Consider the following 13,284-nt stretch of genomic DNA (forward strand, 5'->3'; position numbering starts at 1 on the left):
GGGGGGGGAGGGAGAGGGAGAGAGGGAGAGAGACGCCTTAGGATTAACCATATTCAACACATGTTTTTTGTTGTTTTGTGTGAACACCAGGCCATCGTCGAAGAGGGTGAGAAGGAGGATAAGAAGCAACACAAATATGATACCTCGCAAAAATAAAGGAGATGGACCTATTGTGGTCTTGTGTGATGGTTGTTGAGTTAAGAGTGTGTGTTATGTTTTCTCTTCCGTTACAACACACGGGCTCTTTTGCTAGCCAAGTACTACGCCTGATCGGAGCTATACTTCCACAAGCCACGCTTGCATCACCTCACCGTCGATTTGATTTTGATGTGTTGTTGCAAACTTGCAAGCGAGAATAAAGTGAGGCTTGTATACTTGGATAAATAATTGAACAGTTGGTCACACAGTTATGGTTTAATCATCAACTCCATGATTTTGATGTTTGTGTTTTGTTTGTAAAATTAGAGTGGGCGCGGATTTGGTGAAAATAGGTGCGCGCACTCTTTATGAACAGTAAATTCAAAAAATGCTAGAAAAAATCAAAAAGATCTAAATTTATTCTTTTAATATACATAGTTAACTGGTATACCCCCATATAAAGTTTCACAAAGAAATCACATCCGTGGTAATCTGGGTAAAAATGACAAATCGAAGCTATATTAAAAAACACTGTTTAATGAATAGTATGGTCGCATTTGTATTTTCTTCACTAAGAATACCATGGGTATCAATACATCATGAAACTTCACACGCGAGTAGAATGATCGATTAAGGTTCATACAGTGAAATTTCTGATTTTTTTTTCTAGTATTTCTCCTGAAATTACTATTCACATGGGTGCGCGCGCAGCCATGTTCACCTTTGTATTTTCGAATTAGAGTCTTTCAACAAACATGATAGTCCCTCAACAGCAAACACGGGAAGAGGTATGAAGAGATTGGATCCCGATGAATTCCTCTAGTCGGTTTAAAATTCTCAAACTGATCATCATTGAAGAGAAGTGAGAACTAGAAAAGACACACACCATCACTGACAAAATACAAGCAGAACAAAAATTCAGTTTCCTCATGATAGCACCCAGATAATCCCAATCCAAACGGTCATTCATCATATCAAGTTTCAACGCATAACTCATGTTCTTCTTTGTGTTATTAATCTTCATAAAATGCAAGCACTCAAAAGTCATAGTAATAATATTAATAAGTCTGCCCAAGACAAAAGCAAATTGTTCCACATAAGGGCATGTCCAATGCACTGCCTCATTATGCTGCCCCGCAGATCCATCTCGGCTCGGACTCTGCAAATCAGGTTTAGATGATGCCTCACAGAGCCGTGGGTCTCTTGCAGAAGAGGTGGCCGCTCCATGAAAAAGCAAAGAAAAAGGTGGAGAGAGAGGATGGAGAATGACGGAAGAAGAAGCAGATCGGGAGGAAATCACTAAGACGTGGTCCACTAAGATGGGGTCTACATATGGCTGCTTCCGTTGGGTTAGGAAAATATAAATGGTAGCTTGAGTACTCCACATCTACGTGGAGGCAATGGAGCACCACCAAGGTGATGCCAACCATTGCTCATGCCATAACTGACCAATAATAAGACTTTGAGCCCATTAGCAAGCACCTTTGTGGCACCACCTTATAAATCACATCACACAAGCTAGCAGATACGGTCTAAATTGCTTCAAAAGAGTTGGTTAGTAATCTTGGGGGTGAGTACAATGATATTTTCCTTAATTACCTCCAAGCTATCCTCTCCCCTTAGTATTTTTTAAGGCCAAAATCACTATTTTGACTCTTTAATCAAAGATTAGCGTAATTTGACCCTAATTCAAACCATGGCGTCTTCCATGCAACACAAACGCCACGGTGAATAGCGTCATCAAAAGGGTTAAATCCGGAAAAAGGTTTCTAATTAGGATCAAATTATGCTATGATTAATAAAGGGTTTAAACAGTGGTTTTCGCCACCGTATCTTTTCGTATCTTTAAAAAATGCGGCGCCGTGCGTAGGTCAACCAAGGCTGGTGCGCGCGGGTGGGCCGGTCCAAGCTGGTGGCTAGCGCGGGCAGTCTAGCTCAGGCGTGTGATGAACGTGCACCTCCGACTGAAGCGACACATGCAGATTTGTTGATATTTTTTTTTGGAAAAAATCCCAAGAGGAAAGGAGCACACATGCACGAGAACCTTCGAGGCGTCGGCAAGAAACATATGCATGTGTGTCATGTCTGACGTGTGCTTTCGCTTGGAAGTTGGAAGATGATATTTGCATTACTTGCTAGCAAACACGGTTTGTCATGTGCTTGCTTGTACCCTGTTTTGTTGCAATGAAGTGATCTGGGAGCAGAGCAGGTGCCGAGGTGCGTATGTGGCTGATTCTGCACATGGTCAGTGCCAGCTGACTTTGGGCTTTTTTTTTTCCTGGACAGCAAGCTTCTGGGTGACGGAGTGAGTTTTGAAAAATTTGGACCAAACCATCACAGGCCGCAGCAAATCATTGAAGTGTTAAAAAAATGCAAATCATTGAATGATCAATAAATTAGTTTATTATTATTATTTTATATTCTTGGAAAAAATATATTATTTCATATGCATCCCGGCTCAAACTACTTAAAAACCTTTGGAATAACGAATCCATACAAATCACCCCCCACGCGAGTACTCTCGGACCTAATTTGTACTCTTTTCTTCCAGGTGTGTGCACGCGCCTGCGTGTGTGTGCGCGCCCGCCTGAGCGTGTGTGCAGGGAAAAAATTTCTGGCTAGGTATCTACACACAGATACGTATGTGTTTGAACCCAGTAAAATATCAGGATTGAACGCATCAACTTGAAAGCAACACTTGATGGGAAGCCCAAAAGCCCACAAAGTAAAACCCTGCGTGCAGCTTCCTAGGGAGTATTTTCAGAGAAAGTTGATTATATAGGTCGATGAACCGCCTAGCTTTGTTGTTCGCTAAAACCAGAGATAACTGTCACTTGATGGTAATGGAGTAACAAAGTCTTTTCACATAATTGTTTGGAATAGACTTCCTGATAAGCGGTAAAAAAAATTACTACAATAGTACTACATGGCACTGACAATCTCACCCTGAAAAGGAGCAACTGATGATCCATACCGTAGGACAGATGGTAACTGCTGATCAATAGAATATGTGTGGTTTATGAGCATAACCTGTGAATATCTGCACACATCGAAATCAAAGGCTTTAATCTGGCGAGCAACTGAGTAACCACTCTGTTAACTATCTCAGCTATATGCTCAAATGTGTGAATCTGCTGGTGCAGAGGCAACTGGTGTCGCAACTTGTGTAGATACATCGATGTGTAAATGTTGTTCTGGCGTTGATTTACCTATCCCTGTCCTGATCACAGTAAATAGACATTTTATGACTAAACTCATAAAAACCCAAAATTTACAAAATTCATAGTAGCATCCGCAGCATCTCAACGAGAGCCAAGTAGCACCGATTGACGTCTTTATGCGTTAGCAAATACTAGTAGTGCCAGATAAGCAGGTGGAATTCAGTTTCAACTCATGTTCTTTGCGTTATTAATCTTCATAAAGTGCAAGCACTCAAAAGTCATCATAATAATATTAATAAGTCTGTCCAAGACAAAAGCAAACAGTACCACATATGGGCATGGCCAACGCACTGCCTCATTGTGCTGCCCCGCAGGTCCATCTCGGCTCGGACTCTGCAAATCAGGTTTAGATGATGCCTCGCAGAGCCATAGGTCTCTTGCAGAAGAGGTGGCCGCTCCATGAAATTGCAAAGAAAAAGGTGGAGAGAGAAGATGGAGAATGACGAAGAAGAAGCAGATCGGGAGGAAATCACTAAGATGTGGTCCACTAAGATGGGGTCTACATATGGCTGTTTCCGTTGGGTTAGGAAAATATAAATGGTAACTTGAGTACTCCACATCTACGTGGAGGCAATGGAGCACCACCAAGGTGATGCCAACCATTGCTCATGCCATAATTGACCTCCAATAGTAAGACTTTGAGCCCATTAGCAAGCACCTTTGCGGCACCACCATATAAATCACATTACACAAGCTAATGGTCACGGTCTAAATTGCGACAAAATAGTTGGTTAGTAATCTTGGGGGTGAGTACAATGATAGTTTTCTTAATTACCTCCAAACTATCATCTCCACTTAGTATTTTTAAGGCCAAAATCACTATTTCGACCCTTTAATCAAACCATCACATGCCGAATAAGTTTGTGTGCCTCTCATGCATTTAGAGCAACTCCAACATGCCGACCCAAACGGACGGCGTTTTTATTCGTTTTTATCCGTTTGGATCGACCGTCCGCCCGCCGTCCGCCCCGTTTGAGATTTGAATCGGCAGTGCGCCCAACGCGCCGGTCCATATGTGCCGGCGTGGCCGGCTGACCGTCCTTTTTCAACAAATAGCACAAATTTTGCATTATTTTCACACACAACTTTCGCATTATTTAACATGCAAACATATAGTCCACAAACCAAATAAATAGCATAGTTTTATAAGTCAAATAAAAGTAAAATCGTCTCACATAGTTTTGCAAGCCCAATAAAATAGATACATCTATTGGTTGCCAACATGAGCCCACATATACTCAACCAAATCATTTTGCAGTTGCATGAGAGTTTCCCAATCACGCATGTCATGATGAAATTATGTGAACTGTTCAAATGTTGCCGCTCCTCCATGCTCAGGCACAACATTCTCACTCTGAAACTGAAACCCTTGATCATAGAGCTGTTCCGGGCGCTCATCTTCTATGATCATATTATGCATGATCACACAAGCAGTCATCACCTCCCACAGTTTTTGCGTGCTCCAAGTATTATCAGGATACCAAACGATACCCCATCGAGATTGCAAAACACCAAAGGCACGCTCGACGTCCTTCCTAGCATTCTCTTGCTCTTGGGCAAATCTTTTCCTCTTCTCTCCGACAGGGTTGGGGATTGTCTTCACAATAGCGCTCTACTGTGGATAGATACCGTCACCCAGGTAGTATCCTTCGTCGTAGTTGTGGCCGTTGATAGTAAAGTTCATCAGTGGGTTGTTGCCTTCAGCAAGCCTAGCAAACACCGCGAGCGCTGAAGCACGTTGATATCATTGTGTGATATGGCCATGCCAAAGAAAGAGTGCCAGATCCAGAGATCTTGAGACGCCACGGCCTCAAGTATGACAGTGCAAGTCCTGACATGGCCCTTATACTGCCGTTGCCAAGCTGAAGGGTAGTTCTTCAACTCTCAGTGCATGCATGAAAGGACCGAGAAGAGGTGTCTAGAGGGGGGTGATTAGACCCTCAACAAACAAAGTTGGCAGTTTTTAAGTTTTCAAGTTGAGGTGGTAGATTAACACAATTTCAAGTATACACAATACAAATCAAGCAAGCATGCAAAGAGTATATGAGAAGCGGAAAGTAAAGCATGCAACTTGCAAGAAAGTAAAGAGATGGGATTGGAGTGTGCAAATGCAATTGGAGACACGGAGATTTTTGGCGTGGTTCCGATAGGTGGTTCTATCGTACATCCACGTCTATGGAGACTTCAACCCATGGAGGGTAACGGTTGCGCGAGTCCACGGAGGGCTCCACCCATGAAGGGTCCATGAAGAAGCAATCTTTTCTATCCCATCATGGCCATCGCCCACGAAGGACTTGTCTCACTAGGGTAGATCTTCACGAATTAGGCGATCTCCTTGCCCTTAGAAACTCCTTGGTTCAACTCCACAATCTTGACGGAAGCTCCCAAGTGACACCGAACCAATCTAGGAGACACCATTCTCCAAAAGGTAATAGATGGTGTGTTGTTGATGAACTCCTTGCCCTTGTGCTTCAAATGATAGTCTCCCCAACACTCAACTCTCTCTCACAGATTTGGCTATGGTGGAAAGATGATTTGAGTGGAAAGCAACTTGAGGAAGGCTAGAGATCAAGATTCATATGGTAGGATTGGAATATCTAGGTATCAACACATGAGTAGGTAGTTCTCTCTCAGAAAATGAGTAGTGGAAGTGTAGGTTTGTTCTGATGGCTCTCTCCACAAATGAAGAGTGGGTGGAGGGGTATATATAGCCTCCATACAAAATCTAACCGTTATACACAGATTCCCAAACTCGGTGGGACCGAATCGACAAACTCGGTCGGACCGATTTAGTTCACAATGTGAACGTTAGGATTTTCGGTAGGACCGATATAGTCATCTCGATGGGACCGATGTGCAGAGGTTAGGGTAAAACCTCAACTCAGTTTGACCAATTACTCAAACTCGGTGAGATCAATTTTGGTAATAAGTAAACAGAGGATTGGTCAAGCAAACTCGGTGGGACCGACTGCACCAACTCGGTTAGACCGAAAATCTTGCACCAGATCTGTAGGACCTTGAGAAGAGGTGTCTAGAGGGGGGGAGGGGGGTGATTAGACACTAAGTACCAAAGTTGCAGTTTTTAGCCCTTTTAAGTTTAAGTGGAGTTTAGGCACAATTTTAACATTCACAACACATAGCAAGCAAGCATGCAAAGAGTATATGAGTAGCGAAAGGTAAAGCATGCAACTTGCAAGAATGTAAAGGGAAGGGTTTTGAAGGATTCAAACGCAATTGGAGACACCGATGTTTTTGGCTAGTTCCGATAGGTGGTGCTATCGTACATCCACGTTGATGGATACTTCAACCCATGAAGGGTAACGGTTGCGCGAGTCCACGGAGGGCTCCACCCAAGAAGGGTCCACGAAGAAGCAACCTTGTCTATCCCACCATGGCCGTTGCCCACGAAGGACTTGCCTCACTAGCGTAGATCTTCACGAAGTAGGCGATCTCCATGCCCTTACAAACTCCTTGGTTCAACTCTACAATCTTGTCGGAGGCTCCCAAGTGACACCTAGCCAATCTAGGAGACACCACTCTCCAAGAAGTAACAAATGGTGTGTTGATGATGAACTCCTTGCTCTTGTGCTTCAAATGATAGTCTCCCCAACACTCAACTCTCTCTCATAGGATTTGGATCTGGTGGAAAGAAGATCTGAGTGGAAAGCAACTTGGGGAAGGCTAGAGATCAAGATTCATATGGTAGGAATGGAATATCTTGACCTCAACACATGAGTAGTTAGTTCTCTCTTAGAAATAGGATGCTGGAAGTGTAGGCTTAGTCTGATGGATCTCTCCACGAATGAAGAGGAGGTGGAGGGGTATATATAGCCTCCACACAAAATCTAACCGTTACACACAATTTACCAAACTCGGTGGGACCGAATCAACAAACTCGGTCGGACCGATTCAGTAAACCTAGTGACCGTTAGGATTTTCGGTGGGACCGAAAATGCAACTCGGTAGGACCGATATGGTTAGGGTTAGGGCATAACGTAATCTCGGTGAGACCGATTACACAAACTCGGTAAGACCGATTTTGGTAATTAGCTAACCAGAGAGTTGGTCAGGCAAACTCGGTGGGACCGATTACTCAAACTCGGTGAGACCGATTTTGATAATAAGTTAACCAGAGAGTTTGCATTGTAATCTCGGTAGTACTGATTGCTCAAACTCGGTGAGACCGATTTTGATAATGGACATACACAGAGAGATTACAACCCTATCTCGGTGAGACCGAGATCCCTATCGGTAAGACCGATTTGCCTAGGGTTTGTGGCAGTGGCTAAGACATCCAAACTCGGTGGCGCCGGATAGAAAGAATCGGTATGACCGATTTTGGCTTTGGGTTTAGGTCATTTGTGGATGTGAGAAAGTAGCTGAGGGTTTTGGAGCATATCACTAAGCACATGAAGCAAGAGGCTCATTAAGCAACACCTCATCCCTCCTTGATAGTATTGGCTTTTCCTATAGACTCAATGTGATCTTGGATCACTAAAATGTAAGATGAAGAGTCTTGAGCTTGAAGCTTGAGCTAATCCTTTGTCCTTAGCATCTTGAAGGAGTTCCCACATCCTTTAGTCCATGCCACTCCAATGTTGAACTTGTCTGAAAAATACTAGATAAAAGTGTTAGTCCAACAAGAGATATGTTGACATTAATTACCAAAACCACCTAGGGAGCACTTGTGCTTTCAATCTCCCCCTTTTTGGTAATTGATGACAACATACATCAAAGCTTTAGATAAGGATATGAAGAGTAGCAAGTAAAGCTTTGGAAAGACATGTAACAAGCATAGGCTCCCCCTACATGTATGCAATCATGTGAATATGAAATATAGAAGCATGTGAGAGCATAACCATGATAGAGCAGGCAATGTGGTACATTTATCTTGGCCATATGCATCAGAGCAAAACGTATTTAAGGAGATACCTTCATGCTCATGAGTCCTTCTTGCAAACAGTACGTACATCAACAAGAATTCCTCATACACATGATTGTGATGCATATACTTACCTTGTAGTCTTGAGTAGGCTTAGGATGGAATGAACCTGCACAAACAAGGTTAGATAGCACAGGTACATCTACTAGCCAAAGCAAACAGAAGAAACTACAAGAATACCAAGACTGGGATGACATGTAGAGAGTGAGTACTAAGTACCACATTTGATTAGACATGTCTCCAAGAGTAAAGATATGCAATGAATTTAAATGATTTCTTTCCCTTAGATGTCTTGCTCCCCCTGAATCTAGCATGGGATACTGGGAGAAGATAGGGAACAGAAAATCAGAGCTGAAAGATATAAATGAACAGAGCTAATGCAAACTAATGCGAGTAAGCACATATGAACATGTCTTTCCCCTCAAGAAGACATGGCATCTCTCCTCTTGAACATCAAGCATCTGGGATCCTTGAGAAATACTTTCTATTAGTATTCTCTCCCCCTGGAGATCTCTCTCTCTCTCTCCCTGAAGAATCTCTCTGTCCCCCTGAGAAGGTGATACACTCTCTAAAATGATAAGCTTTGATGTGATCTCTCTCTCCCCCTTTGACATCAATTTCCAAGAAGGGCTTGATAAAGATGATCTTTCTCTCTCCTTTGGAATTTGTCGTGAATGGGTTTGATCCTTGAGTCACAACATAAAGCACTTGATAAAAATGTGGTGCTTGTTAGAGGACAAGATTCATTGAGTGGAGCTGGATCAGAAGAAACTCAGAATAAGTGGCAAACTGTTTTTCCTGTGGTGAAATCGGTGGCACCGAGTTGTATGCTTCGGTTGTACCGAAAATAACTAATCGGTACCGAGTTCATCGCAGAGAAAACACTTGGCACCTCTGCTCACTAGACTAATAAGATCTCACAAAGATTTGCAAGGAATTAACTAAATGATATGGAATGAATTGATGCATAAAACACAGAGCAAACAAACGAAAAAAAGAAAGAAATCTAGATGAAGTTTTTTTTGAAAGGGGAAACAAATATGCATGAGACAAATGCAAAAACACAGAGACGAACACAAGAGAACTTCATCTAGAGATGGTCGGCGACAGAGTCACCTATGTTAGAGTATATTGACTTAGGAGTCAAGTGAGATCACTTGATCATAGGTCATACTCATCGTTTAAGCTCAAAATGGGGTTACCATTTTTCGTTTAAGCATCTTGATGTATTCACATCTTGTCGAGTTGCTTTAGCTCATGTCTCGGAGTAAAGCTTCTCTAAGATGGAATAACATACCTTGGTTGGTGGTGTTGTCCATGTAGTTGAACTTGTGTGGGTTGCTCAAGGTTGATGTAGCTCATCAAGAGTTGGGAGCACCACTTGGAATTTGAGTCCATCTACCTACATGGGTTAGTTCTTGCAAGGAAGAGCACTTGTGTATCCAAAAATGACAATCATGACGCTTAACATAGAATTTGTCAAAGGATATGTTTGAATGGTTTCGTGCTTCCTTGTCTTCAACCACCTTTGTATAGGGACTTGGTGATGTAGAGATTGCTCAAGATGTGAGTAGGTTACAATCTCATGGAATTTTATTCAACCAAGTACCTACATGGGTTAGATAACATGCAAGATGCAAATATATCCAAGACATAAGATTTTCATCATAAGAGAAATATCAAGGATTAGTCATACGTTCATGTCTTGCATCGATCCAATGGAGTTTCTACTCCAAGTTTGAAGCATCTATGATGTTCAATTCTCCTCTCAACCTGCAAAACACTTTCTCATCAAGAGGTTTAGTAAATATATACGCTAATTGCTTTTCGGTGCGAACATGCTTAAGATCAATGTCACCCTTAGCAACATGATCTCGAATGAAATGATGGCGAACTTCAATATGCTTAGTTCGAGAATGTTGCACAGGATTATGACCAATTTTAATAGCACTTTCATTGTCACAAAGCAATGGAACATGTTTCACATATATCCCATAATCTTTAAGAGTTTGGGTCATCCAAAGTAATTGAGCACAACATGAACCAGCGGCAATGTACTCCACTTCGGCGGTAGATAAGGATACCGAGTTTTGTTTCTTGGAGAACCAAGACACAAGGGATCTACCAAGAAATTGACAAGTACCCGAAGTGGACTTTCTGTCAACCTTGTCTCCGGCATAATCTGAGTCAGAGTAGCCAACAAGATCGAAAGAGGCCCTCTTAGGATACCAAATGCCAAAATTTGGTGTGTGTATTAAGTATCTCACTATCCTTTTCACAGCCTTAAGATGACATTCTTTAGGAGCAGCTTGATATCTTGCACACATGCACACGCTTAGCATAATATCGGGACGTGAAGCACATAGGTATAACAATGAACCAATCATAGAGCGATAAACCTTTTGATCAACCGGTTCACCATCTTTGGTCAAATCAAGATGTCCACTAGTAGGCATGGGTGTAGACATACCTTTGCATTCTTGCATATTGAACTTCTTGAATAAGTCCTTAGTGTACTTCGTTTGAGAGACAAAAGTACCTTCCTTAGTTTGCTTGATTTGCAACCCAAGAAAGAATTTGAGTTCACTCATCATTGACATCTCAAACTTCTCCGACATTAGCTTTCCAAACTTCTCACTAAAATGAGGGTTAGTTGATCCAAATATGATATCATCAACATAAATTTGGCACACAAATAGTTCTCCATTAACCCTTTTAGTGAAAAGAGTAGAATCAATTTTCCCAATTTCAAATCCCTTTCCAAGTAGAAACTTAGTTAAGCATTTGTACCAAGCTCTAGGAGCTTGTTTAAGACCACAAAGAGCTTTGTGAAGTTTGTAAACATGATTTGGTTTCTTAGGATTGACAAAGCCGGGAGGTTGTTTAACATAAACTTCCTCCTCTATTTCACCATTTAGAAAAGCACTTTTAATGTCCATTTGGTATAATGTGATATCATGGTGATTAGCATAGGCAAGTAAGATGCGAATAGACTCAAGTCTAGCAACAGGAGCATAAGTCTCACCATAGTCCATACCTTCGACTTGTGTGTAGCCTTGGGCGACGAGACGTGCTTTGTTGCGAACTACTCGTCCATCTTCATCTTGCTTGTTGCGAAACACCCGTTTGGTACCGATGATGTTGTGGTTGTTTTCGGGCTTCTCAACTAATGTCCAAACTTGGTTCCTCTCAAAGTTGTGTAGCTCTTCATGCATCGCGTTTATCCAATCCGGATCTTCCAATGCTTTTTCAACCATCATAGGTTCAATGCTAGAGATGAAAGAATAGTTTTCAAAAAAGTTAGCTAAACGAGTTTTAGAGCGAGTGATTCTCCCCGTTTGAATATCATTGTAGATTTGCTCGACGGGATGGTCTTTAGCAATTCTTTCTCGAACTCGTAAAAGCTTTTGCTTGGATCTTGGTTGAACATCTTATTCATCTTCTTCTTCTTATTCTTCTTCATTGTTGGCGTTGTCGTTCTCTTGTCGTGTTGGAGAAGGAGGTTGTTGACGTTCTTGATGCACTTCCTCGTTTTCTTCATCTTGGTGTGTCCCACTTGTGGATGCTTCCATATCAATTCTTGGTTCACCTTGTCGTGAAGTAGAAGCTTCCACTTGGACGGACGAGGTACTCTCCTTCACTTCCGTTGGACGAACCTTGCCAATAGACAAGTATTGGATTGCTTCCGAAGGATCTTTGTCTCCTACATCAATTGGCAATTGATCTACTTGCGAGCCGTTAGATTCATCAAACTTCACATCTACCATCTCTTCAACCTTTCGGGTGAAATTTTTGTAGACACGATAAGTGTGAGAGTTTGAGCCATAACCTAGTAGGAAACCTTCATGAGACTTAGGAGCAAATTTAGAATGATGATGCTTATCAAGAATGTAGCACTTTGAGCCGAATACTCGAAAATACCCAACTTGGGGTTTGTTACCGGTGAGGAGCTCGTATGCCGTCTTGCCGAGTAGCTTGTGAAGATACAAGTGATTTGTTGCATGACAAGCTGTCTCAACCGCTTCTGCCCAAAAGTGCTTCGGCGTCTTGTACTCATCAAGCATCGTTCTCGCCATTTCGATGAGCGTCCGGTTCTTCCTCTCAACAACTCCATTTTGTTGAGGTGTGTATGTAGCCGAGAACTCGTGTGAAATCCCCTCTTCGTCAAGAAAGGTGTCCACATTTGCGTTCTTGAACTCCGTTCCGTTGTCGCTGCGAACCTTCTTGATCTTCACTTCAAACTAATTTTGGGCCTTCCTAGCGAAGTTTTTGAAGATCTTTTGGACCTGCGATTTATCATCGAGAGAGAACACCCACGTAAATCTTGAAAAATCATCAACTATAACTAGACCAAAAGAATTTCCACCGAGACTCTTGTAAGAGTTGGGACCAAAGAGATCCATGTGAAGTAGCTCAAGTGGCCTCCTTGTGGTCATAATGTTCTTCACGGGATGCCTTCCTCCAACCTGTTTACCTGCTTGACAAGCACTGCAAAGTCTATCCTTATCAAATATGACATCGTTGACACCAAGGATATGATTTCCCTTAATAAGCTTGTCAAGGTTTCTCATGCCAATGTGACCTAGTCGTCTATGCCATAACCAACCTTTTGAGGATTTAGCAATGAAGCAAGTTTTAGGTTGAGCCTTTTTAGTGAAATCAACAATGTATAGATCACCTCTACGTATACCGATAAAGACCATTTTACGATTGTCGCGACGAAACACTTGGCAATCTACTTCAGTAAATAGGACATTGAAACCGAAATCAGCAAGTCTAGATACTGAAAGTAAGTTGTATCCAAGAGATTCAACGAGCATAACATTTTGTATGGAGCTATCATGTGAGATGGCCACCTTAACAAGGCCAACCACCTTACCCTTTGAGTTTTCACCTAAAGTGACATACTTTCGAGGACTATCATTATCAGCAAGCTCACGAAACATGTCTTTATCTCCGGTCATGTGATCGGTACATCCACTA

The sequence above is a fragment of the Triticum aestivum genome, chromosome 6B (assembly GCF_018294505.1).
Source record: "Triticum aestivum cultivar Chinese Spring chromosome 6B, IWGSC CS RefSeq v2.1, whole genome shotgun sequence".
NCBI lineage: Eukaryota > Viridiplantae > Streptophyta > Magnoliopsida > Poales > Poaceae > Triticum > Triticum aestivum.